The 23,685-nt window shown below is 36.5% G+C and overlaps 1 protein-coding gene across 6 annotated transcripts in view; it reads left to right on the forward strand.

Moving 5' to 3' along the window:
* LOC150077201 (solute carrier organic anion transporter family member 74D-like) overlaps window positions 1–23,685 on the forward strand; it is a 271,883-nt gene that overhangs the window by 201,553 nt on the left and 46,645 nt on the right. For all 6 annotated transcript variants that reach the window (XM_090386382.1, XM_090386381.1, XM_090386380.1 and 3 more), the window contains one exon: window positions 8,693–8,802. The gene's annotated coding sequence lies outside the window, so the exon portion shown is untranslated. The remainder of the gene's footprint in view (window positions 1–8,692; window positions 8,803–23,685) is intronic.

Here is a 23,685-nt window from a genome sequence, read left to right on the forward strand (position 1 = left end):
CACGTGTGAATGTAGATGCAAAATACTCATTCAGTTTGTTTGCTATCTGAGCAGGATCATCAACAGTCGAACCATCGATGTCAAGTGGACCAATCATATTCAACCCCTTCCTTTTAGAGTTTATATAAGTAAAAAAATCCTTGCTGTTTTTCTTAGCATCTTTTGCCAAAGATTTCTCGTAATCCGCCTTCGCCTGCCGAACCTCCTTTGTGACCTGATTACAGACTAGCTTATATCTGCCACAGGCTTCTGCGTCACCTGATAATTTATATGCATCCCATGCATTTTTCTTCTCTGTCACGAGTCTCATTAGTTCATTTGATAACCATTTAGGCCTAAACCTTGAACGATATTTCTTAATCGGTATATAAAGTCTAGTAGCTTCTACGATTAATTCTTTGAATGCTTCCCACTTAGAATTTACTGTTTGTAACATCGTCAGTTGATCCCACTGTACAGAATTTAAAAACTGTCTGAGACCACTGTACTCCCCTTTACGGAAGCAAAAACCCTTTCCTTTACCCCTGACGGTAGTTACCTCTTTGAGTAAATCCCACTTCAGCACACTGTGATCACTGCCACCTAGTGGTTCCTTTATCTGCAAATTCTTAATACACGAATGATCACTGATGATAACCAGATCAAGAGTGTTACTTTCTCTGGTTGCCTCTCGAACATGCTGCTGCAGAAAACAATCATCCAATAAATCCACAAATGTCTGACTAGTGTGTGAGTGCCCAACCCACAAGTTCCAGTCAATATTTGGGAAGTTAAAATCCCCCATTATAAGACATTCTGATTTACTAGCCCACTCTATTTCTCTGTACAATTGTTCATTGTACTCATTCAAGTCATTAGGCCTATAACACACTCCTACTCTTATTTTTCCTTTCGCAGTGCTTATCTCACACCAAACTGACTGAACAGAGCACTGTTAATCTATATTAACTGGGTGCACTTATTTTGATTTTATGTTTTTCTTAATTAACAGCATAACACCCCCTCCCTTTCTGTCCTGTCTATCCTTTCTGTACACATTGTACTCCCCAAATTCCAGTTCTGCATTCCTTATATCTTTGTGACACCACGTCTCTGCTATCCCAACCATATCCGCCTTTGATGTCTTGACCAACACTTCAAATTCATCAAATTTATTTACTATACTTCTAGCATTGGTATACATGCAAGCATACATGCTCCTATGCCTATTCCTTGTTACCCTAACACATCCCATATACCCAACTATTCCATGATGACTGCCATCCGTCCCTGAAACCCCCAACACCCCTCGCTCCAGGTCGCTTCTTATTCTAATAGAAGTTGTGCAAGAATCACCTTCACCTCTGCCTGTGGTTACTGTTAAACTATTAGTCTTTGTATCCCCCCAAACTAGCAGTTTTCCGACCCACCTAACACTGCCTCGATAGCATCAGCAAATATTCTTGCACCCTTTCTATTTAAGTGTATCCCATCCCTGTAGAAGCAATCTCTCCTGTTAACAAGTACAGTCCAGGCTGAAAAAAATTCTACCCCTTGAGCCTTGCACAATCTTTCCAGGGCCGAATTTATCGACAAGGCTCTCATCATGTACTCCCTCCTATCGTGTCTGGGCAGAATTGCAGACACTTTCAAATTCAACCCTATTTCACGGCTTTTTTTCAACAGTGACCTGTACTTGTTGAGTAATTCCGCCGGTCTCCTACTCTTAATATCATTAGTGCCAACGTGTACAACTATATCACCTTTTGTGCCCTTGAAAGATGATATCCGCTCTACAACGTCATCAACCTTTGCCCCTGGCAGACATACCCTGGTCCTGTTCCACCTATCCTTTTTACATAGCATGTTCCCCGTTTCCCTGACAATCGACTCACCAACAACTACTAGTTCCTGAGGGACCAGCGCATTCTGCCTTGGGGGTTGCCGCTGTGTTGCGTGATGACCAAGTGCAAGCTCTGGCGTTGATGTGGGCAGCTGAGAGCCTGATGGGCCCCTCAATTTAGATCTTTCGAGGGCATCCACCCTATCCTTCAAACTCTCATATAGGCCCACAACAACGCTGAGTTGTCGCCTGATTTCCTTACACTCCTTACATCGCGCACACACAAAGACATCCCCCATGGCAATATCATGTTCCGTTCCAGAGAGTTCGGCAAACATTTCACAAGTTGCACATTTTTTTAGGCTGTGATGCGTTGGAGAACTGCCCCCCTCAGTTCTCCCCCGAGTCACAGCACTCCTGCCACTTTGTGCCCGTTGCTTTGCTGCTCTAGTTCGGGGCATGGTAGTTTAAATTAATAAAATCAATAAATTAAATATCAATAGTATTTGAATAGAAACTATTAAATAGAAACAGTGAAGCGTACTACTATATAATTATGCGCTAGAGCTACCTCAATTAAAAAATTTGAATTCCCTACCACTATATCCAAAAACAATGGCTACAAAATGGAACGAAATAACGGTTTTACCTATCGTAAGTAAAATCCACAAAACTCTTTATCTAAATTAAAAATAAAAAATAACCAGCGTAACTATAACTATATGACTACGTATTAAGTACAATATAAAATAACAATCATGTAAATAAAAGGCAAACACTTATCGTTTTTGCGGAGCCTGTAACTGACAGCTGTAACTTTTAAAGAGATTCAGCGCCCTCTCGTTTTCAAAGGTGGGGAGTAAGTGGCTTTCCCCTTCCTACAGTTTGGAAAATGCTAGAAAATTTACATATTTTTTGGAAAAAGGAAAAAATTCAGTAGCACATTGATTTAATATAATAAATAAATAACTTTTCTGTTTATAATCTGGGTTGAAAGAGTTCAACCCAGCCACATAGGATTAGAGGAATTCAACCATACCCTTACACATGGGGAAGAAAAGAAAAGATGGAGCAGTTTCTTTGGATTACTAGTACATAACACCAGAACAGATTTATACAATGCAGTCTTCAAAATAAGTATGACATAAGTACAATTAGGCAATATTAAAGGAAAGAAACTAGAATCAGATTTCAGACAGTTTATTTCTCCAGAGATCATAGAGGGTTGTCTCTTTAACAACAATGCTCATACATGACTAAGAAGCAACATTAAGGCTAAAGGCGACTTTGTTGGCCCTCTTAAGTGATAAAGTACAATTAATAGGAAATTAAAATCAGCAATTATCACCAGATGTCCATCTCGATCCCAGGAAAAAGGGATTTGAAGTTCTTAGACCGGATACTGGATCCTCTTGAACGGGTTTAACTATACACATCTTTTCTCTCTCTCTTTTTTTTTTTTTTTTTTTTTTTTTTAACACTGGATGAATGAATTAATTCACCCCCTCGCCCAGCTGATAATGTTATTCTTCTCAGCACTTAGAAACATGATAACCAGCAATATCTATACAGCAGTAGTCTCTATTTATTGAATGATTCAACAGTGTGGATATTTATGAAACTCCGCGTAGATTACTGAGAGTGCGTGGGTATACAAGTAGAACCGACACATCATCAGATCCCCTTACACCGCCCATTTCTAGGTCGTCTTGCTTTCATTTTCCGATAAACACCGGAGATAGCAATGATGGCGGAACTAATGAACTTTTCGCCTCTGCCCATAAGCTGCAAATAAGTCAATTCTAACGAAGGGCATAAAATTAAGTCAGGAACAAATACCAAGAGAAAACTGATGTCTTTGTGAATCTCCACAGTTTGGTGATTCCTGTTAACGATTATATTGCAACACCGGTCTCAAACAGTGCTAACGCTTTGTATTATTTATAGCGGCAATTAAACATTTTATGTAGCGGTTACGTTGAGTACATTAGCAATAAGCTACTAATTGCTGGAGAAACATAACCTTAAGTAACATTTGGATAATTACTGACGCGTGTCGCCTCTTAACGCTATTAATAGCTACACTCCAGAGCAAGTGTGTATGCATGGATAGCTAGAAAAAGGCCAATAAGAAGGCAATTAATGATCGCTACACTGCTGAATAAAAATTAAGTTACGCACATTAACAATATTTAACAGTCTAACATTTAGGCACACTAACAACATTTAACATTAGGCAACATTTAGGCACACTAACAACATTTAACATTAGGCAACATTTAGGCACACTAACAACATTTAACATTAGGCAACATTTAGGCACACTAACAACATTTAATATTAGGCAACAGTCCTAATCAGTATTGTATCTAGCTGGAACATAATGAATTTTTTCTCCCTATGCTATATATGGTCGTGGACACTACGATTTTGGCACAGTGATGGACATAATCGAGAGATTTCAATAATGAATGATTATATTACTGACTTCTAATCATTTGAATAAAATAATGGAATGATTACTTCGATAGCCCATCATTATGTCGGCTCACCAAGTGCGTCCAGGACAGTGATGGGCATTATCGGAGGTAATACAGTAGCATGGAATCCAAAAAAAAAAAAAAGGAACTTAACTATCCTACAGTTATCTAGTGCAATTTATCTAGTGGTTACTACAGAAACTTCCACAAATATACTTTAGGATTAATACCAGGTGATTAGAAGGGCCATGGTGGATAATTTCATCTCTTGATCGTCCAACCATTGCTTGACAATATGGACCCTGTAAAAGATGTAGTATTGCCATTCTGGAAGGATTAAGTGACATAGTTTGTCTTCTTATACAAGGGCATGCCTACTGCATAACCAACGTCAATAGGAGAAAAAAAAAACCAACCGAGTTTCCTCACTGTTTATTAATTTTATTATTGTTTTCGCAACCAATACTGTACGCTCATGTAACAGTTCAAAAATCTTCCAATGAAACTCTCTGAATGCTGCCTTCTCATTAATTAAACCTATGTCATTCAGTTTTCCTATAAAAGGAAAATTGGGCTGTGGGTTTCAAGTTTTCCTTCACGTTGGTAGTTTCGAGAGTACAGTACGTAGTTTTGCAACAGGTTTCTCTAGTTGAAGCGCTAATTAGCGAGTTTGGTTACCAAGACTTCACCTTCTTCGCTAATCAGTATGGTTAATGGTTTATATCCTAAGGAGCACTGAAAACGAAGGAAAAAATCTAATTGCCAATCTATCCGCGGAACCATACGTGCTCCGCAAACATAATAGGATTTTTCTCTCAATCATTGACAGGGAAGTAAAGGCCGTTTGCTTCCCTAATCCTAAATTAAGTGTCCTGTTTCTCTTTCAGTTGTTTAAATTAGAGAATGGAGCGAATACGTGAGCCTGTCTTTCACTGACTGCCAGTATGTTGATTTTGAAATAACGCTGAATTCTAATTATTCGCACTAGAACCAGGTTTCGAAGGAACGCTTTGTTCTCACAGTTACACCGATATTCACATTTCAGGATATATTTTTTTAAAGGAATGTCACTGCTTTTATCGATAATTTGGATACAGTAATTCTAATTGATTAGTATAAATTCGGGCCCAATGGCAGTCACAAACTTTGACTGGGAACAAATTTTGCAGGCTCCAATTTTAATAGGGGTAGAAGCTATGTGCGAATTCGAAATTTTGATCCCCTAGGGAAGTCATGTATACATCAGGAGGAAAAATTAAGACGATAAAAACATTTTGTTAAGATTTTTTTGACTCCAAAATAATTTAGAAATCATTCAGATCATTTATCGGAGATTATTAAAAAGAACAGATACCATACCAATATGAATCTGTGGGCTGCCTGTGCAGCAGCAACAGTACGTCAAAAGTTCTCGAAGTTCATGGACTGTAGAAGAATATGAATTGACAAACTTCGTTGGACAACGCTTCGTTCTGTTGGATACGTTTGGGTGTTGAGATTTCCGTAAGACCACGAAGTTTAGTGGAGGCATTCTGATGGAGCGGGGTTGTTTCATCTGTTTTGGACTTGGTCCTTTGGTGGTAGAATCTGAAACCATGAAGTTGTCTATAACCTACATACCTAGATGTTTCAGACAGCTATGCTCTCCCATAGTCATACGTTATGTTACACCTCAGCTCCACCACTAGTACAAACCTTGACTTATAAGCAAGGGTTGCTAATCTTTAACGAAAGCGAATATACCGTACAACCACTGAGAGACTTGCAGCTAAGTTAGATACAGTTTTCATGCCCTAAGGAATCTAACGTCACGTAGTGTTGGTATATATAGTGTTTATGAATTGCACTCTAGGAAAGAGGAAAAGAGAAAGTTTTTGAGAGGTAGTTGGTGGACCAATCCCAAGCTGTCCACCCGAGATCAGAATGAACGTACGTGATGAATTTACTGTGTATTAGTACTTTTGTGCAACGCATCTTTTTCCTATCACTTAGAGCTTTTTTCATCATTCTGGGACATTCATCATTCTGAGAGAAATTCTGACATGCAAAGCGTCACACGATCGATGTCATCTAATTCCACTTCCTTGTTTTTATTATTATTATTTTTTCTTCTCTCGTATTACGTACATGGCAGCGGAAGTTTTTAAAGAAACTGTTGAATTAGATCATTAAGGAAATCCCTATCGAATATATAGTACATGTTTCAAGAACTTCTTAAGATAAGAATTAGCATCAGGTAAAATACAAATCGAATTCCATTTCACCAGTGATAAGATGGATTGAGGCGGCAAAATTTTAATTAGTTGATAAACGGGGGGATGGATAGAACAGTTTGAGGAAATTCATTATTTATTCTTTCCTGGTTGGAACCTCTTTCTGTATGGTGTCTTGAGTAAGAAAACGTGCTTTTCGTATTTATAATGTGCATTGATAATATGCAAGTACAATGCAGAACCAAATTCATATATGTAGACGCCATTATGTGCTATTTATGAACTGTGGGGGGCCTCTGCTTGTAATAAAACCCACGCCCTGGAAGAATGGCAATTTAGAACTATATTAACGTTGGTGAGTAGATGAAATGCCTGACACCATTATGAAACGTGTCCGTGACCCCAATTCCTGTAGATATTTTATACAAGACTGACACAACGTTACTTCAATCGAACGAGCAACGGATGGCAAAAGGTTGGCGATCAGTAGATAAGCCCTATCTTGTGAATACAGGCTCAAATATAGTCTTTAATGTCAAGTTATATTGTCAAATTCATTTGCTTTCATTGCTATAAAAATTTTTGTGTACTCACGCCACTCTGAAGCTTTATTGAGAAGCTTTTTTTCCCTGTTTTGCAATTGTTTTAGTTCAAAATATTAAGAATGACAATGAAATATGAATGCTAGTAAAACAGTTAATCTCTCTCTTTTAAAAATGAACTTAGACCGTATATTATATTCTTTCTACGCAGGAAATGTATAAAGAATGTTTATTTATTTATTTTTCACACTGTGTGATCTACAAACATATGTGGAGAGTTTTTTGAATAAAGTTTATATCCACGAATTTATGTTTGTACGTTGTGCACGGTGTTTATTTATATAGCAGAGAGATAAACAGCAAGAGGCTCAAGGTCACCTACTAAGCACATTCCTAAGAAGTGAGAAGCAAAATTACCTTGAGCCGCCTGTTTTTCTTTTTATTCATCTGCTAGCTATGCGACTAGTTATAATGGCGTTAAAAATAGATTGGCTGTGAACGTCAATAAAGACCACCTAATACGCTCAAACAAAGAGTTAAAACTTGTAATTTACGCTTTTGTCTCAGTCGCTGTTCATGAAAGAGTTTAATAATATATATAACGAAGTATACATCTTTCCATCTGTACCCACACTTGGCATTTTCAATGTCTTCCCTCTCAGCTGTACTAACGTGACATTAAACTTGTCACATGCCCACGTAATTGCCGAATAACCCAGCTACATAATTTGTAAGAGTAGTTCATGCTAAGTTAAGAAGTTTACTGAATAAGATGTAACCCTAAAAGAAAGAAAGTTAAAGTTATAATATAGCCAAGGCTATATATAGCTTTAGCTATCTTATGACTTATTCTTTCTTCTGTTTTTGTGGCCAACAGGATTTCAACTGTAGATAATGCAATGGTGTTAATTCTTACATCAAAACAAAGTTGCTTTTGCAACGAGTTGCTCTGGTATTGTACTACTTTCAACCCGATAGCCTAGCCAAAAGGCTAGGATACGATTTCTATAACAGCACTATGACAGATCCTGTTTCAAGACTAACCTTACCAGATAGCAGATGTGTCCAGAGACAACACTCAGGCAAAACAGATAGATGTAGCAATATTACAACTTTGAAAACTATGATTTCATATACCGTTTTGTCTAGTTCATATAGAACAACTTCTTTACAACTGTTTTGTTTTACACGTTTCCACTAGAGACCACGTACAACCTGTTGAGGTTAATTTGTCCAGTAAGATTGACCAGTTAGTCTTGAAACAGGCGATCACAGCAGTTTCGTGTTTTAAACAGATGGTTGTTCTTAACCTTCTGGGAGTTATCTGTTTGAAAGTAGTGCAACACCCGGCAACTCGTTGCGAAGACAAATTTGTCCTTTATTTATTTATTTACAAACTTCTCATCCACAGGACTGATGGTGAGAAAGTTGAGAATTGCAGAGAATCAATAGAAAGAAGCGGCAGTCAATAGTAGTAAAATATATACAAAATTTAGATTAACCAAACAGAGTAAAGAGCAAAGTTAAGCATTTTACAGAGTGTGTTGTAAATAAAAGATTTTACTTTGATTATAATTTTCTGTTAGCTTAAAGATTCATTACACTTTCTTTATATTTTTCTTTCGTTTTTTATAGCGGTAATGTGATATGGACGAAGATTTCGATATAAACGGGTATTATCATTATATCTGGAGGAAGCTTTTGCTGTGTACACCATCTTGAGGGGATATTTATTTCCTTTATAAGTAAGTACTGTTTATAAAATAGCCTAATTAAAGACGTCCTATTATACATCGGTGAAAGTATAAAGAGTTGCTGCGATGCTCAAAGAAGCGTAGTCTTTTCTCAGATACAATTTGAACTCACTTCTTGCTCCAGTGAGCTCCATATTGTTATCAGTTGTAACCGGATGACCTTCAGACTATCTTTGAGAAGTTTAGAAAGCGTATATAAAATTCTGCTAGTTCAGCAGAATTTTAGATTCAATAGATTAGCTTAGGACAAATGCCTTGCCTTTTACATCACGTGAACACTTCTGATTCTCTTTGCACCAGACAGACTTTATAGCCTTTGCCCTGTAATTTTTTTAGCATTAATCTGGTATTTTCTGTTTTGTTGCAGCACCCATTTGACTGTCCAGAAACTCGATTAATTCACTTAGTCCGTTTAACAAGAATAAATAAAAAAAATATATTTATATTAAAACTACAACTCTATAAGTGAAATAAACGTTGAAGAAATAAATTTTCTGTTTATACCCCTGCACGACAACCAAGTCAGTAGAGTTTACAATAAATCGTCAGTACAAATATTTATCGTATTAAGTTGTCAACGGCTTGAGCCCCGGCCACTCAGGAATTCGAGAAAAATCTATTGGATACTTAATTCTTCACTTCATTTTTAAGAATAACAATCTTTATTCCAACGATAGTATAGAATAATAAAACAGATATGTTTTATTATCCTGTTATTACTAGCAGTTGATATGATATCTTGCATACGAATACTCTAAAGGGATGGAGAATTCCCCCTACCACTTAAACTTTTGATGATACCCGCAGGCAATTATCATTTAATTTTTTTTTCTCACCACACCTTTTTCCATCCCAAGTAGCTTTATCTTAAAATTCACAATATGTGGCTATAAAGATCTAAGACTGACTTTAAGCAGATTAAAACTGAATTCAGCAATTATATTTTCTTTGGTTCCCTTCAAAGTAGTTTCAATGGGCAGCCCCAAGAGAAATTTTCATGGGGTTCTTTCACAACATGGCTGAGTTAGTCGCTCTCAAGTGAGGATCGCATAGTTTCGGCCAACAAACAGGCAAATCGACCACAGAACATACACAATTTACAGACATAATATATAGTATATGGCGCAATATGGTCTAAGTTGCTGATTCGCCTAAAACACTATAACAAGAACAGCGATTAAAAGCAGTTCTGGAACTTGTTTATCGGTTTTGTTTTAGTGCAATCGATGTACTTGTTGGACCTTTTCCAAAGATCCAAAATATGTCTCATTCACGAAGTTATTATTCTTTGGAACAGGCAAAAATCAGATGGAGCGAAATCAGGATAAACAGAAAGAATGTTTCATCTGAAGGATCCGTGGCAGAAGAGAACTGCTTATGGTAACCACTCTGAACGAAAAAAAGCAAATACTTTTGAAGTTTCATTTTATTTCGCTACAGTTACTGCCATAGACAAAACGTGTAAGCCACTCCTTACTCGTTTGGTCTATGCAGGAAAGTTAAAATGGTAAAAATAGCTGTTGCTCTTTGGTCATGAAACCTATCATGCATATTCGTAGTTCCTTCATTAAGCTAAGTGGGAAAATTCTGCTCCTTGGATAGTTTTTTTAAAGTTTAATGGGACATTAATTGCGAATAACCGTAGAAGCATCTTTTAAATATTGAAAGATATATTCTTAATGGAAAGGAAAGCTTAGTAAATGAACTATCAGGGCAATATAAAACAGTACTTCGACAAATTACCAAAATTCTATTCGGGCTCTTGACTAAATTTTCTTCTTTGCATGAGACATTATGGAGAATGTTTAGTAATTGCAAACTGGTTTAAACTGTTAAAGATTGAATTCACTTCTAACAGTTTAAAAGTATTTAAATCTCAAGTACCAATCATATTATATTAGTAACTTCAATTAGTTCAACTTTAAGCCTTTCTGGATTAGACTATCAGGCATTCTTGTATTTAAATGCTCTTGAAATGAGAGTAATTCATCAATATTCTTTAAATTTGATGGGTCAGCTTATGCAATCCGATTTTGCTTTGTAAACTGCGTTACCTTGATAAGTCAATAAATGTAACCGATGCTGAACACAGATTGGACATTTGAGAGCTTCATTGAAGAGGGCAATTATATGTCAGGCAGATATATGTCACTACATATGATATATGTAATGGCACGGCTCTTGTCCATCATTTGCATTCACATATCTAGATGTACTTGGGTCATTTTAGCCTTGGAAATAGCAGCTCGTGGCTTTGATAATTTCCCTATCAGGCCAGTCCACAAACTCACGAGAACACCTGCTTAAGGTGTACGATGAAGAACTGGAGCAAGAAACTTAATTTGTAACGAATAAGTACGGTTTTAGAAATTTTCTTATACGAAAAGAAAGCTAAGTTCCCCTTTAAGAGAGAAAACCCCGACTATTCTGAGGATAATGAGAGGGGGAAAGCCATTACTCAGCAGAATTCCCATGAAAAGAACCAACTACTCCACCATACTGTTCCATAACCTCAACACCCTATTCACAACACTCTCATTTCACTCTCCCTTCCCCCCTCCCCCCGTGACCATGACCTTACATGATACAAAGTAAACAACAGCAGTGATAACTATCCGCGTGCAATAAGCAAAGCAAACATCCGGGTGGGTTCTATTCCAGGAGGTTTTTCATTCATCGTTGTAGCTACGAAGTTAAGTTTCAAGCAGTAGCGAAGTTAGAAACATTAAATTTCTTGATAACGCGTGATGGTGTTATTCTTGCTTTAAGTGAAATGTAAAATTATGTCTTATTAGTTTAAAATGATTTTTTTTTCTTCTTTCGATCATTTTTTAAAGGAGAAGAGCTCTTAATTTGACTTGAAATTTAAATTTAATTATCCAGAGAATATATGCAGAAGGGATGACCGGTTTTGAACAAAACTTCAGAGAGTTTGGAATCGAACCATGAATAATTGCTTGTTGGATTCATCTGGAAATACCAGAAGTGTATTTCCCGATGAATTGTATACGATTGGAAATGTTAAAAAAAGATATTTAGACAATAAGATGCTGAACATATCCTCTCACAATAAAGAGTTTCTAAAATAATGTGCTTTATCGTGGAGACGTCTGGTAGAATTTAAAAAAAATAAATTACAGAGCTAAAGATGTAGTTACTTTAATGGTTAATGCATTTGCGAGGAGTCGCGTTCTTTACAGAGCTTTCAAATAAAAGTTTTGGAAGTTTAGCAATAATGCTAAGTCTAAACTACAGACTTCCATATCCTCACCACCATTATTAGAACAAAGGAATCATTTCGAAACGTACAGAACATTATTGTGTGCTTCGTTCCTATTTCGGTGAAAGATTAGATGGCTTCACATTCAGCGACACTAGTCTTGCCCACCTGAGTGAACTCAGCAGGAGTTTGTAGCAGAGAGGTATCATTTCTGTGTGGAAGATCCTAATTGCATTGCGAAATGACTTTTAAGAATGGTTAATGGTTTCCATACAGATAGACACTGTTTGTGAAAAGACCTCTGATCGACGAAAGCTTTCAGAGTGAGTCACAAGTACAAAGTTTAGTGTTAGGTTTCTTCAAATATCGTATTATATGTTTTTATACTACCTACGAAGCCTTATTTACTCGGATGTTGAATATTTTATACGCTGGTGAAGGGTAGAGGTAGAATCTCTAATTCGTTTGAATTGGGATTGTTTAAAATACTAAATTGCGCTGTTTTAAAATTGTATATTATAGTATTAATGGGTTGCTCGATGATACGATGAGAAGCCATGACTGTTGGAGGCTGTGAGAAATTGCAGATGGCCTCATCCATAAACAGCAGCGTAGTCTTGATGATAACTGGGTATAATGTCAATACTGATTACGATAATGGCTCATATTTTAAATCAGAAGACGGTCAAGGTCAAAACAATTTCTAAATACTACAAGGACAAACTGATATTTGGTCATATCGTCGAAATCCTGACACGAAGTGAGAGTTTAAAAATGAAATTAAGTCAAAAAGAATTGGATTGCATAACAGCTCAGGATGATGCAATTTACAAGCGCAAAATTTCACATTCTTTTAGAAACACAGAAAATAATAATAAATAAAAATAAAATGGTAAATTCCAAAAAGAAAAAAAAAAAAAAAAACAAGGAAGATTGAATCGCTTAGGAGAGCAGGAAAACAGCACTTCTTTCTCTGGTTTTTTGACATTTATCCAAATTCCCACAGAAAAGGAGGAAGACTGCTAAGTGATTAACTTCTTTTCTCAGTGATTTCTCAAGATATCTGCCTTTTTGATTAGTAGTTCCAGTGCCATTACCTACACCATTCGAGAGGGTATCAGGTTTCCTGGTAGACCCTGGTAAATGACCTTCAGACGACATCAGTAGCAACACGTGCTGACCCTTAGAAGTGTTCGGTGTTTATTCTTCGTCTGTTGAAGAACATAGTGCAAGAAGAAATCCACGCTATGGCTCACGATTTTTCAGTAATTCTCGATTTTATTTTATTAATTTTTTTTGGATTTCGAAAGGTGGTAAGTGTGCATCTATTCTATTAATACAAGAAACACCGTTAATTTTTGTTGGTGTGCTAGTAGAATTTCTCATTATTTTTGGTTTATTATTAGCTTTTAGCATTAAGTGGTTTAACTTTTCATAGGTTAATTTTGTTTTCATTTTTACTTATTATTTTAGGATAAAATATTAATGGCTAAATTTTAATCGGCTATTAAAATACAGCTGATTAAATTATAATCAAAGGATATATTCATAATAATAACCGAGGCGAAATTTATAATTATTTGTTTACTTTGGATGCCTGTTTGATGCAGTCAATTTATTGGTAGTTCTGTTTTGAAAGATCAGAATTAAAATGCCTTAATTAAATAATGAAAGACATCTCTAGACTTTTTCAAACTGTACATCCAGATTTTTCAACATCTCCAACAGCCATCGCTGTTAAGTTTTTAATTATTGATACTTTTCAGTATAACAGCTCAAGTACGAGATACTTTTGCACCGTGTCAATTTAGAGTACTTATGCATTAACGAGTGACCCTAATTTTATGAAACTAATAAATACTCTTTGAAATTTAAGGGTATCCTAATCTCATTTTATCAAAAATATTACTAAATATTGCTCAACACCTGCTTGTTCGTTTAGCCCTAAACCAGCAGTTCCAAATACTAAAACCAGTTGCCTAAGTTTCAAAATCTTCTTTGACTTCCGCCTTCTGGACTAAGGGTGATCTCTAAACTAATTTTTGCTACGACATCGATTCAAGTTTGGCAGGCAGCTTCTTAGATGCAACATGAACATTTCAATAATTGAAGTGTTTTTAATTTAGATATTATTAGTCTAACAGTGCCTGTTAGAAAGGCTCGGGTTCGAATCCTGTCGATGACGCCAGGAACTTTTATCAACCTTTTTCAAACGTGGCCCAGTTAGTCAGTCTCGCTCAAAGATGGCAGGATTTTGTCTTCTGGTAACCCGCATAAAGTAACAAAGCCCATGGCGCATAACCTGACAGGTGTCAGCTTTCTTTTTAACAAAAAAGATCACATTGACAACAAAGTTGAATGCACAATATGCATGACATTTTTAACTACTGGACATAGTGGTCGAGTTGATACAGAAGTTTACTTAAAATAAACATAAAGATAAACACAGGCAAAGCTACAAATTCTGGCTGCCTCTTCCCCAAGAGATACTTGAAAGGGCTGCCTTTGTGTTTAGTCAACCATACTGAATCAACCGTCGTATAAAACGAGAAATTAATCTTTCATCCTATTGTGTTGAACAAATTGCAGTCCAAGATTCAAAAGCAACATTTTACGAAGCAACAAAAGATGATGCAATTGCTGTCAGATATTTTCAGAAAGTATAAGACAAGCTAGAGTTAGTTAAACAAACACAATTTTGAATATTTATATCGTGCAACTATTAAAACTGGTCTCATTCACACTGCCATTCAAGAGTCAGATATTGCCTGACTCTAATTAAGGAAACGTAACAGTGTAGAAAATGTTAAGTTGGATGAAGGCAGAATTTGTTAGGGAGGTAATTTCAGCTTCTATTACTCTTGAGATATTAATTACTTCATTGAGTGGTGTCCTGAAGACATTTGAAACTATAGATCATCGTCAGAATGTCCTCTGTGATCAGATGGGAGAGATAAAAGTGAAAAGTATGGTAATAAAGATTACGCCGCATGCGATTAACCTAGTTTCCTTGCATCCATAATTATATTAAAGGACAATTTCGTTATTTTAGTGGTATAGTTTTGACCCTTTGAAAGATAATGCGTGTTGATAGCCCGGTGCTAGTAAACCAACAAAAATTAATGGAGTCATTCTAGTGTGAAACCACGCAATTTTCTTTCATAGCCGTTTACTCCTAATTTAAATATGCAGCTACGTCTATGATATATGGGTACTTTGTGACAATACAATGGTTTCGCCAGTTGTCACTTTTAAAAGACCTGAATTCGAATCCCCTGGCAGACTGAAGCAATTCTTAAAGTCCTCTTCAGTGCAGGCTGCGTTTACTCGGGCGAAGGGCTGTCTGTTTTTTTTCTCCCCTGAGTTATTCAGGGGAGAAAATTAAGAACATGCTCACGAATATGTACCTTTGTAGATATAAATACACGATAAGCCAAATGAAAAGGCTTTGGCATGTTCGAGCTTAGATAAGGAGATATTTTCCCAGAATATAAAGAGTGTTTATTAGAATGACTAATTGATGGAAAAATAAATGTCCAATCCACAGAGACTATTTTGATATATCTGTTGTAGTGTGCTAAAGGCATTTACTCCGCTCACTTGGGTTGAGCTGGAAATCTGAGAATGTATATCCACAATTTCAATGAACTGGTTGAGACAAAGCTGGTTTGGCAACAACGTTGTGTTCCTACACATAACTGGTAACAGATGATGGTGACACAAGCTGGAAGGTTAATTTTTGGATAGCACAGATCTAGGTTCCTATTACTACTAGTTGCAAGGTCAGAGATACGTTTATGGCATCAACAGAGAATTTAGACTGTCTATTGTGTTGGTCAACGCATCATATCAGAAATATATTTGCGAAGATCAAATATCTTCGCAAGCATATCCCTGACATTAACAGCATCAAGTCTTCGTATTGTGCTGTATAAAGCAGGTGGGCAGATATTCTCTCTGTGTGCAATTCAATATGAATGGAATTGGGTGACCAAAGGGTCCGTTTTGGTACCATGTTGTTTCTGATTTGCAACGGTAGAGGCGTTACGGCAAATTTGCCGATAGTATGAATATTGAGAGAGTGGTTAATGTTTAATGCCAAGCAGTACTTCCTCAGAATCACCTGGAGGGACTTCAGGGATTGCCAAAAAGTGCCTATCTTTTAATGTAGCAAAATTCTAGGTTTTCCGCTTGGGGAATAGCAACCCACGATAACTTGGTTGTGTTTAATTAAAAACAACAGAGGAAGAAATAATTTGAGAGTTTTGATAATGGAAAGGAAAGGAAGGCCCATGGCGTGCTATCCGTAATATATTGCTCATTTGCTTGTAGAGACATTCATATCCCACTGTAAAAGTCGATTGTAAGACCACACTTAGAATACTGTGCTCAGATGTGGAAACTGCACCTAAAACTAGACGTGGAGCTTCTTGAAAGGGTCCAAAGGAGTGCAACGCCCCTGGTGAGATCGAAAGAAGGACGACAGTATGAGGAAAGATTTCGGATGTGTGGACTCGAGTTTGGCAACCGAGAAGCTTAGAGGATGCCTAATTGTGGTCTATAGGGCTCAGAGAGAGAGAGAGAGAGAGAGAGAGAGAGAGAGAGAATGAAAAAAAGTTATTTGCTTTTGGCTGGTGCAGCAAAGGCCTGTGGCTTCTTTGAACCGTATGGCTAATAGTAATATTAACTGGTAAGAGTTAAGTGACTTTGAACATGGCATGGTAGTCGGCTAGCCCTAGCAGCTTATGTGTCGTTAAATTTCATAATATACATAACATCGTAAATCTCCCACTAGGATTTTCACGTACAACAGTGTCTCTGGTGTATTGAGATTGATGCAGTAACATCCAAACAAGGGCGATTGTTTGGTCGGAAACAGCTGATTGATGTGAGAAGCCAATGGAGGCCGTGAAGACTTCTGCAGAGTACCAGAAAGGCTACAGTAAATCAAATAATAACCCGGTACAGCAGCGGCAACCAAGATATTTCAGAAAGCCCAACCCCTTGAACTGAACGAGATTCCTCTACTATCACCTAACAATTATGAATAATCTGATGAATCTCAGTCGTGCTGTTTCATGCTGATGCAGGGACCAGAATATCTCGAATCCATGGACTCATCCATCTCAATATAGCGAAAACATAAGTCCAAGGATCCATCGTGTCACCAGTGCACGCTGTTGGTAGGGGCAATCCCAATAAAGTGGTCACTAAGTATATACATATAAGAGTTGGCAATCTAGTGATAATATATTTTCATAGTATGAGAGTTGCCAAATGGCGTGGCGTGATTATTCAAATTGAGTTAAATTTAGAAATGTAGTGAGTTTTTTGTTTTTTTTTTAAAGACAAACGGTATATAACATTAATTTAATTATATAACATTTAATTTATATAATATAACATATATAACATTTAATTTAGTGCGCGTTGTATGTAGCTAAAAAAAAGCAACTTCGTTTAAGGTTTTTTTGGCAATGTGCTGATTAATCAGACTAGAAGTCAAAATGGACGGAAATCGTGAGACTTGGAGTGGCTGTAAGAGGCAAAAATTGATGTTTATAATGTATTATCATTTATTATTATATGCAATTCTGCATAATGGTTCTTCAAGCTACATTGATGTTACACCATCGGACTACTACCGACAAGGGCCCAATCACCAAGAAATTTATACCTTATGTGAATGCCGTATTTCCCAAGTCTCCAAATTGGTTCTCTCCTGGTCTTTATACCACCTACTTCATTACCGGACACGGATCAATAAACCATAAACTAACATCCATGGGAATCATTGACAACCCCTACTGTGCATGTGGTGAAATAGAAGACTGGAACCATCTAGTATATATACCTGTCAACACTACGAGGACCTCCGCAGCATCCTGTTTACTCGTATACAAGACGAAATGAACACTTATTCATCACAGAAGAAAACTACTACTATGAGTTTACCAAGTTTGCACAAGCCCTCTTCACAAGACGGAGCACCACCCTATTGCCAACACAAAATAGGAACAACCCAAACATCTGATCCTTACCTAACTGGCCAACCGATCTTAACCTGGATAGGATCAACTGGCGTACGGGCCATCTGATTCCTCAGTGGCAACTTACACGCAGCTCTCTTGCTGTGTCTTATTTATCGTCCTTCCCGGGTTCCCCTTTCACCTGATGGCTTATTGCTCCACTGATAACTTGGAGGATGCCTTCGCCTATATCCTCCATATTTCTAGCCATACTATGCACACTATGATTTTACACAAATCTCTTGTACTGGAAGAAAAGTATAAACATCACATACACAACGTTTATGTTGTGTTGAAATAAAATCAATACAAACATCAAGCAGAATACTGTTACTATATGTTCTATGTAGGTAATAAACAGGTGTTAAATTCGAAAAAAAAAATCACTGGAAATAAAATAAAAATAAATAAACTGTGCATCGTCAGAGATACTCCAAAGAATGTATTTTTTAAAATTGGTTAATTTATCATGTTTCAGTCGTAATGAAGTTTAATTATTTAAAGTTACAGGCGTCAGAAAGCGCCTGTACTGGAAATAATCAATTACGCTGTTTAATATGAATGAAAGCGGTTGTAATTAGTAATAAAACGTTGATTGATTTCGCAACTCTTCTTATTAAATGTACTTGAAGCCTCTCTAGGGAAACTTTTAACACCGAGCAATTACGGCCTTAACTTCTTTAATGCGCAATTTGTTTTTTATTTGTTTTTTCTTTCCATTAACTGAAATTCAATACATTTAATAATGTAAACGGAGGAACAAAACGTAATTTCATCAGCGTTGCAGCAATTTATACCTATATTCAGCCACTGAGTTGTAGTTGAAGTAATGTATGGTATTCGCGATGGTAAACAAAGTATCTTGCAGAGTTTATGTTGGGGGGGTGAGACATTCTTTCTATCAAAGCATTCTGTTTATTAGAAAGCTTTGCCGGTAGACTTGAAGTTAAGCTATTTTATAGGATTTTTAATTATTTCTTAAATTTGATTAAATGGTAATGATTAAAGTACGTAGTTAAGTGGTATTATTGATTTTTTAAGTTAGATAAAGGAGCGTTTAGTGCCGCGATCTGTTGGGCGTAATTGATGGCTTGATAGAGAAAATCTCCCATTTAGGAGAGGACACTACACCCTTAAACATTCTAATGTAACAAATAGTGCGCTCACATTACGTATTACATTACATGCTACATTATGAAGACCTGCAGTGGAGTGTATTAACATGGTGTTCATTCGAAGGAGAAGAGTAGCCTTTCTGATCCATCAGTTTCGTAAGTTGTGGCCAGAATACGGCGTACTACAACTTTTATACAGTTCAGTGAAATGAAATGTTATTTCGAACACATTTTAATTATTTAACTGCAGTATAAAAATATTAAAGAAGTCACTTTTGGGCCTATTCTTGTATAGAAGGATTATTAGTATTTGATGGATGAAATGGCTCCATCATTTGCGCGAATAATTAGTTTTTCTAGTACATAATACGAGACAGTTTTACCAAGAGCATTAGTTTAATTCCGGTTTAAAAATTATTTATTTTTAAAGCGAATGTCGTAACTGACTTACATTTCGAGAGAATAAGATTGTGACACAAGTACACGAAGATAAAAAGAAAAAAGTATGAAGGATTTATATTTCTGCAAAACACACCTGGCTGTACGCGCAAAATTATTTTAGACTTTTAATCTTTAAAGAGGCTTTAGCTTAGACAAATCTCATAACTCGAAGATCGTCACAGTGATTAGGATAGCTCATTCAATTTATTTCGCAATTTTTAGTTCTGATACGTTGCATCATCGAATTCCGCAGTTTTCTAAGAGATTAAATAACTGTAGCACTTAGTTAAAATTAACATAATAACATTAGATGTTTTAAAATCAGATTAAGCAAATGACAAGGACAGCATCGCAAGGACAACATTAACATTTTAAACAACAAACAGGGCTGTACGACTTCTTGTTCTTTCCTGTTACTTCTTGAAAGCTTCCTTGTTTTGACTTCATAGACTTGGCAAGTGAACACTTGTTATTATAATTTTTTTGTTTTGTAGCGAAACACATTTCACATCAAACATTTCTTGAATTATGCATACTGTATTAATGAAAAATAAATGCGCAAGTTTAGAGCCAAGAAAACAGCAGGCGTATAATTTAGTTTGTTTTTAACAACATCGAACTAATATACGTTGCAACTAAAGTCACTACGAGATACCTCAGTCTTGCATCACAAATAAGTAGCGCCCTTCCTCAAAGGAAAAATACATATTTGCACTACCGTTCAAAAGTATTTGGTCTGGCCCTCATTCAACGTTTCAGTTCACCCCATAGGTATTCTATACGGTTCAAATTGAGATTCTGCATAGGCAGTTCCAATTTTTGTACGTTCAAGTCCTTGAACCATTTTTAAATAGCACCCTTGGTTTGTGTGTGTGAGACGTTTTCCTGTTGAAACAAATACAGGTCTGTACCAAAGGACTGCCACATCGTAAAAAGTTAAGTTCGATGTCGGTTTTCATGGTTCTCGAACAACCATATCATGAGAAACAGCCCTCCCCCCACACACCATAATCCCACCTTTGCTGAACTTCATTCTAACACAATGCGCTGATGCTGCAGAAGTTTTGCAGGCATTCACCACGCCCATCTGCTCAGAACATAATGTAAAGCGATTTGTCACTCCACAGAACCAATTTCCACTATTCCATGGACCAACTGCAGATTCGTTGTACCACCTAAGGAGACTACTGATTGCAGTTGGTGATATTTGGCTTATGCGCCGCCGCTTTCCTATTAAAGCCGAGGCTATGAAACTAGCTCTGTATTAATGTTCGTAACGACGTCAAACTCTTGGTATGAGGATTCCAGATGAGTGAGCTGAATTCAAGGATTGACAGTACTTTGTTTTATAAGATAAACAACATATCTATAGTTTTTGAATTTATAGGTGTTCCTTTTGATAAAACCCAGTGTTTTGAATGATAGGCATCAAATTTAGCACTACTAGAGAAAACAATCCCCAAATCTAAAACTTAACGATGTGCTGGGCCTATTTAGAAAATTTAGCAGAAAAACCGTGTTATATAGATAGTCGAAGACGTTTTCTTTGCCAAGAAATGTCAACAAGGAAATCTGATGGAATATTCAGGTGCTGAAATTTTCAGGTGCTGTAATTTCCGGTAATTCTTCTCTTCTGTCGTTCGTTTAGTTTTATCCTTCGACAGCTGCCAGAACGTAGACTATTCTGTATGCTCGGAAGAAACAATTCTGTTTCTTCTTTCGTACCTTTGGGACTAGTTTTGCATTTCTTTTTTCTCCTTTAAATCTCAGATTTCCATTCAGCGAATGACAAATTTCTCTCTAAGTGTTTCCAAGAATTTTTGCTATATTTTTTTCGTAGGTCGTCAGATACCACACGGTTATTTTAAAGGAAAACAAGCCACATAAAAATTCACAACTTCTGTGAAAGCTAATTTAATTTTATTGTAACCTTGACGATTATGTTCTTCGATTACATTCTCGCACGTGTACGAAGCTTTCGAAGGAAATAATGTTATCTTCGATAAAAACTGTTCACTTTCTTCGACATTGCATTTTGGTTGAAAACAGTTTCTTATTGCCTAACGTTCTTAAATTTAAAGAAACAGTGGAAATTTTCAAGAATGCAATCTTATTTATGTTTTTAGACACATTAAAGAGGCAGATGTAGTGGTTTCAATTGTCGAAATTATCAACTAGAAAAAGAGTTTCCGGCGTTGACATTCAGAATCTATCTCATTCAAAAGAACAACGGTATCAGCGTGATAGTTCCCAGCGTACTCTTTTTGTGGTAAACAGGTCCACGTAGTTTTTATGGATGACAACTTTTAGAAGTAGCAAGATTTCAAACTCCTCGACGCTGAAGGCTAGGTCGCTCAAAACTACAAATTCATTTCGGAAGAATCGATGAGGGACAGGAAAGACGAATGAGAAGTCGTCCACGAAGTCAATATCCCAAGCCAGACTATGACAAACCCTCAACGTGTTTATGTACATTAAACATCTAATGTACTGGAACCAAAATAAGTTGGTTCCAGTCCATACTGAGCATAGAACTCAATATCAATGGATTAGAATTGTAGCATTTATCCAGCATGGTGCAGCACAAGGAGCTGTAGCGTGAACTAGTATTACTGTATATCATCCAAACTGATTACCGCTCCTGCTATATTGCAGCACAAGGAACTGCATCGTAGCCGATTACCACCTGTTAGCAATATGCAGAGCACAATGAACTGTACATCTTACGATAAGTGTTCATCCTACAGACAGTACCATGAACTTGCATCCATATGAATTCATGATCCAATGTCAATAGTCGGATTTTCTTGTCTGTCCCAAAGCAGGAGAGAAAACTGCTGTAATTTTCTTTTCGAAATTATTTCTTTGATATATAAAGAAACATCTTAATATTTTCTTTCTTTCTGGCTGCTTTTTTTATTTTAGAAAACTACATAATAGGGTAGTCCATATATAACGTAGAGACTAATTGAACGCTCTTTTTCTCTTCTATAAATTTTTTAACAGGTATACCTATTAAAACATTTAACAGTACTACAAAGTGTTAAGTTTAAAGTTAATGCTTCACATACCTGTGGGAGCTGGTACCAGTGGCCAACTGAAGAGCAAGATATAGAAAGTTTGAATGGAATTTTCCAGTATTGAAATCTTCTAGATGAATCTGAAGGTTACTGAGATCCTTAGAGGAATGAAGGGATACCATTTCACTGCTCCTGTGCAAGATAAATTTATTTATAGGATTAACAAAATCAAAAGGCATAACAGAATCGAACCTTGATCTGGAAATGACCACTGTGCTCGACTACTGTGAAGTAAGAATATACTTTAATATTGTGTCTAACTCGTTCTAAAAGTATTACATAAAGTACGGATGGTGAGCCATGTTAAAAGACTTCTTTTCTCCATTCGTTAAGCTTAGATAAAGAGGCACCCGACGTATTCTGAAGAACGATTGATAACTAATAATTAGGATATCAAACATTGAGTTGAGAAGATGAATTGCATTTTATTGCTCTGTGAAAAACTTCCAAGTCACCCGGGACTAGACATCCTGCGGCTTATTGCACTTTACGCCGCCCTGCTGTCATCAAGAGATTAATGAAACATTCTTGGGGGACCTGTTAATAAATCATTACTTCAGGTTAAACGACTTTCCACAGTAGAAACCTTCACATTTCGATTATAACCGTAAAATGCTAATGGCATGAGCTACTACTGGAGGAATTAATTCAAGTTACCTTTCAGTTAACTCTGCTGACCATTACAATTAGATAACGACATATTCCAGTTAATTAAGTGAATAAGTAGTGTCCTCGTATGTAGGGTTTCGTGGAAGACTTCCCCACAAGGCTAAACCGACTGCATGACATCCATTTACGTGTTTATCATCAACTTGTTTCTAATTATAATTCGTGCATTTGAAAGCTTTGCTTATTTGTTGAATCGATTTCCAATATATTGGACAATGGTTATTTATAAATATTGGACTATCTTGACGTGATCAGGATAATCCAATATTTATTTTCATTTTAATCCTTTAAATTTAATATTAAAGTTTAATATTAAAATT

Source organism: Mastigoproctus giganteus, chromosome 12 (assembly GCF_048544385.1).
Source record: "Mastigoproctus giganteus isolate SK-2022 chromosome 12, ASM4854438v1, whole genome shotgun sequence".
Lineage (NCBI taxonomy): Eukaryota > Metazoa > Arthropoda > Arachnida > Uropygi > Thelyphonidae > Mastigoproctus > Mastigoproctus giganteus.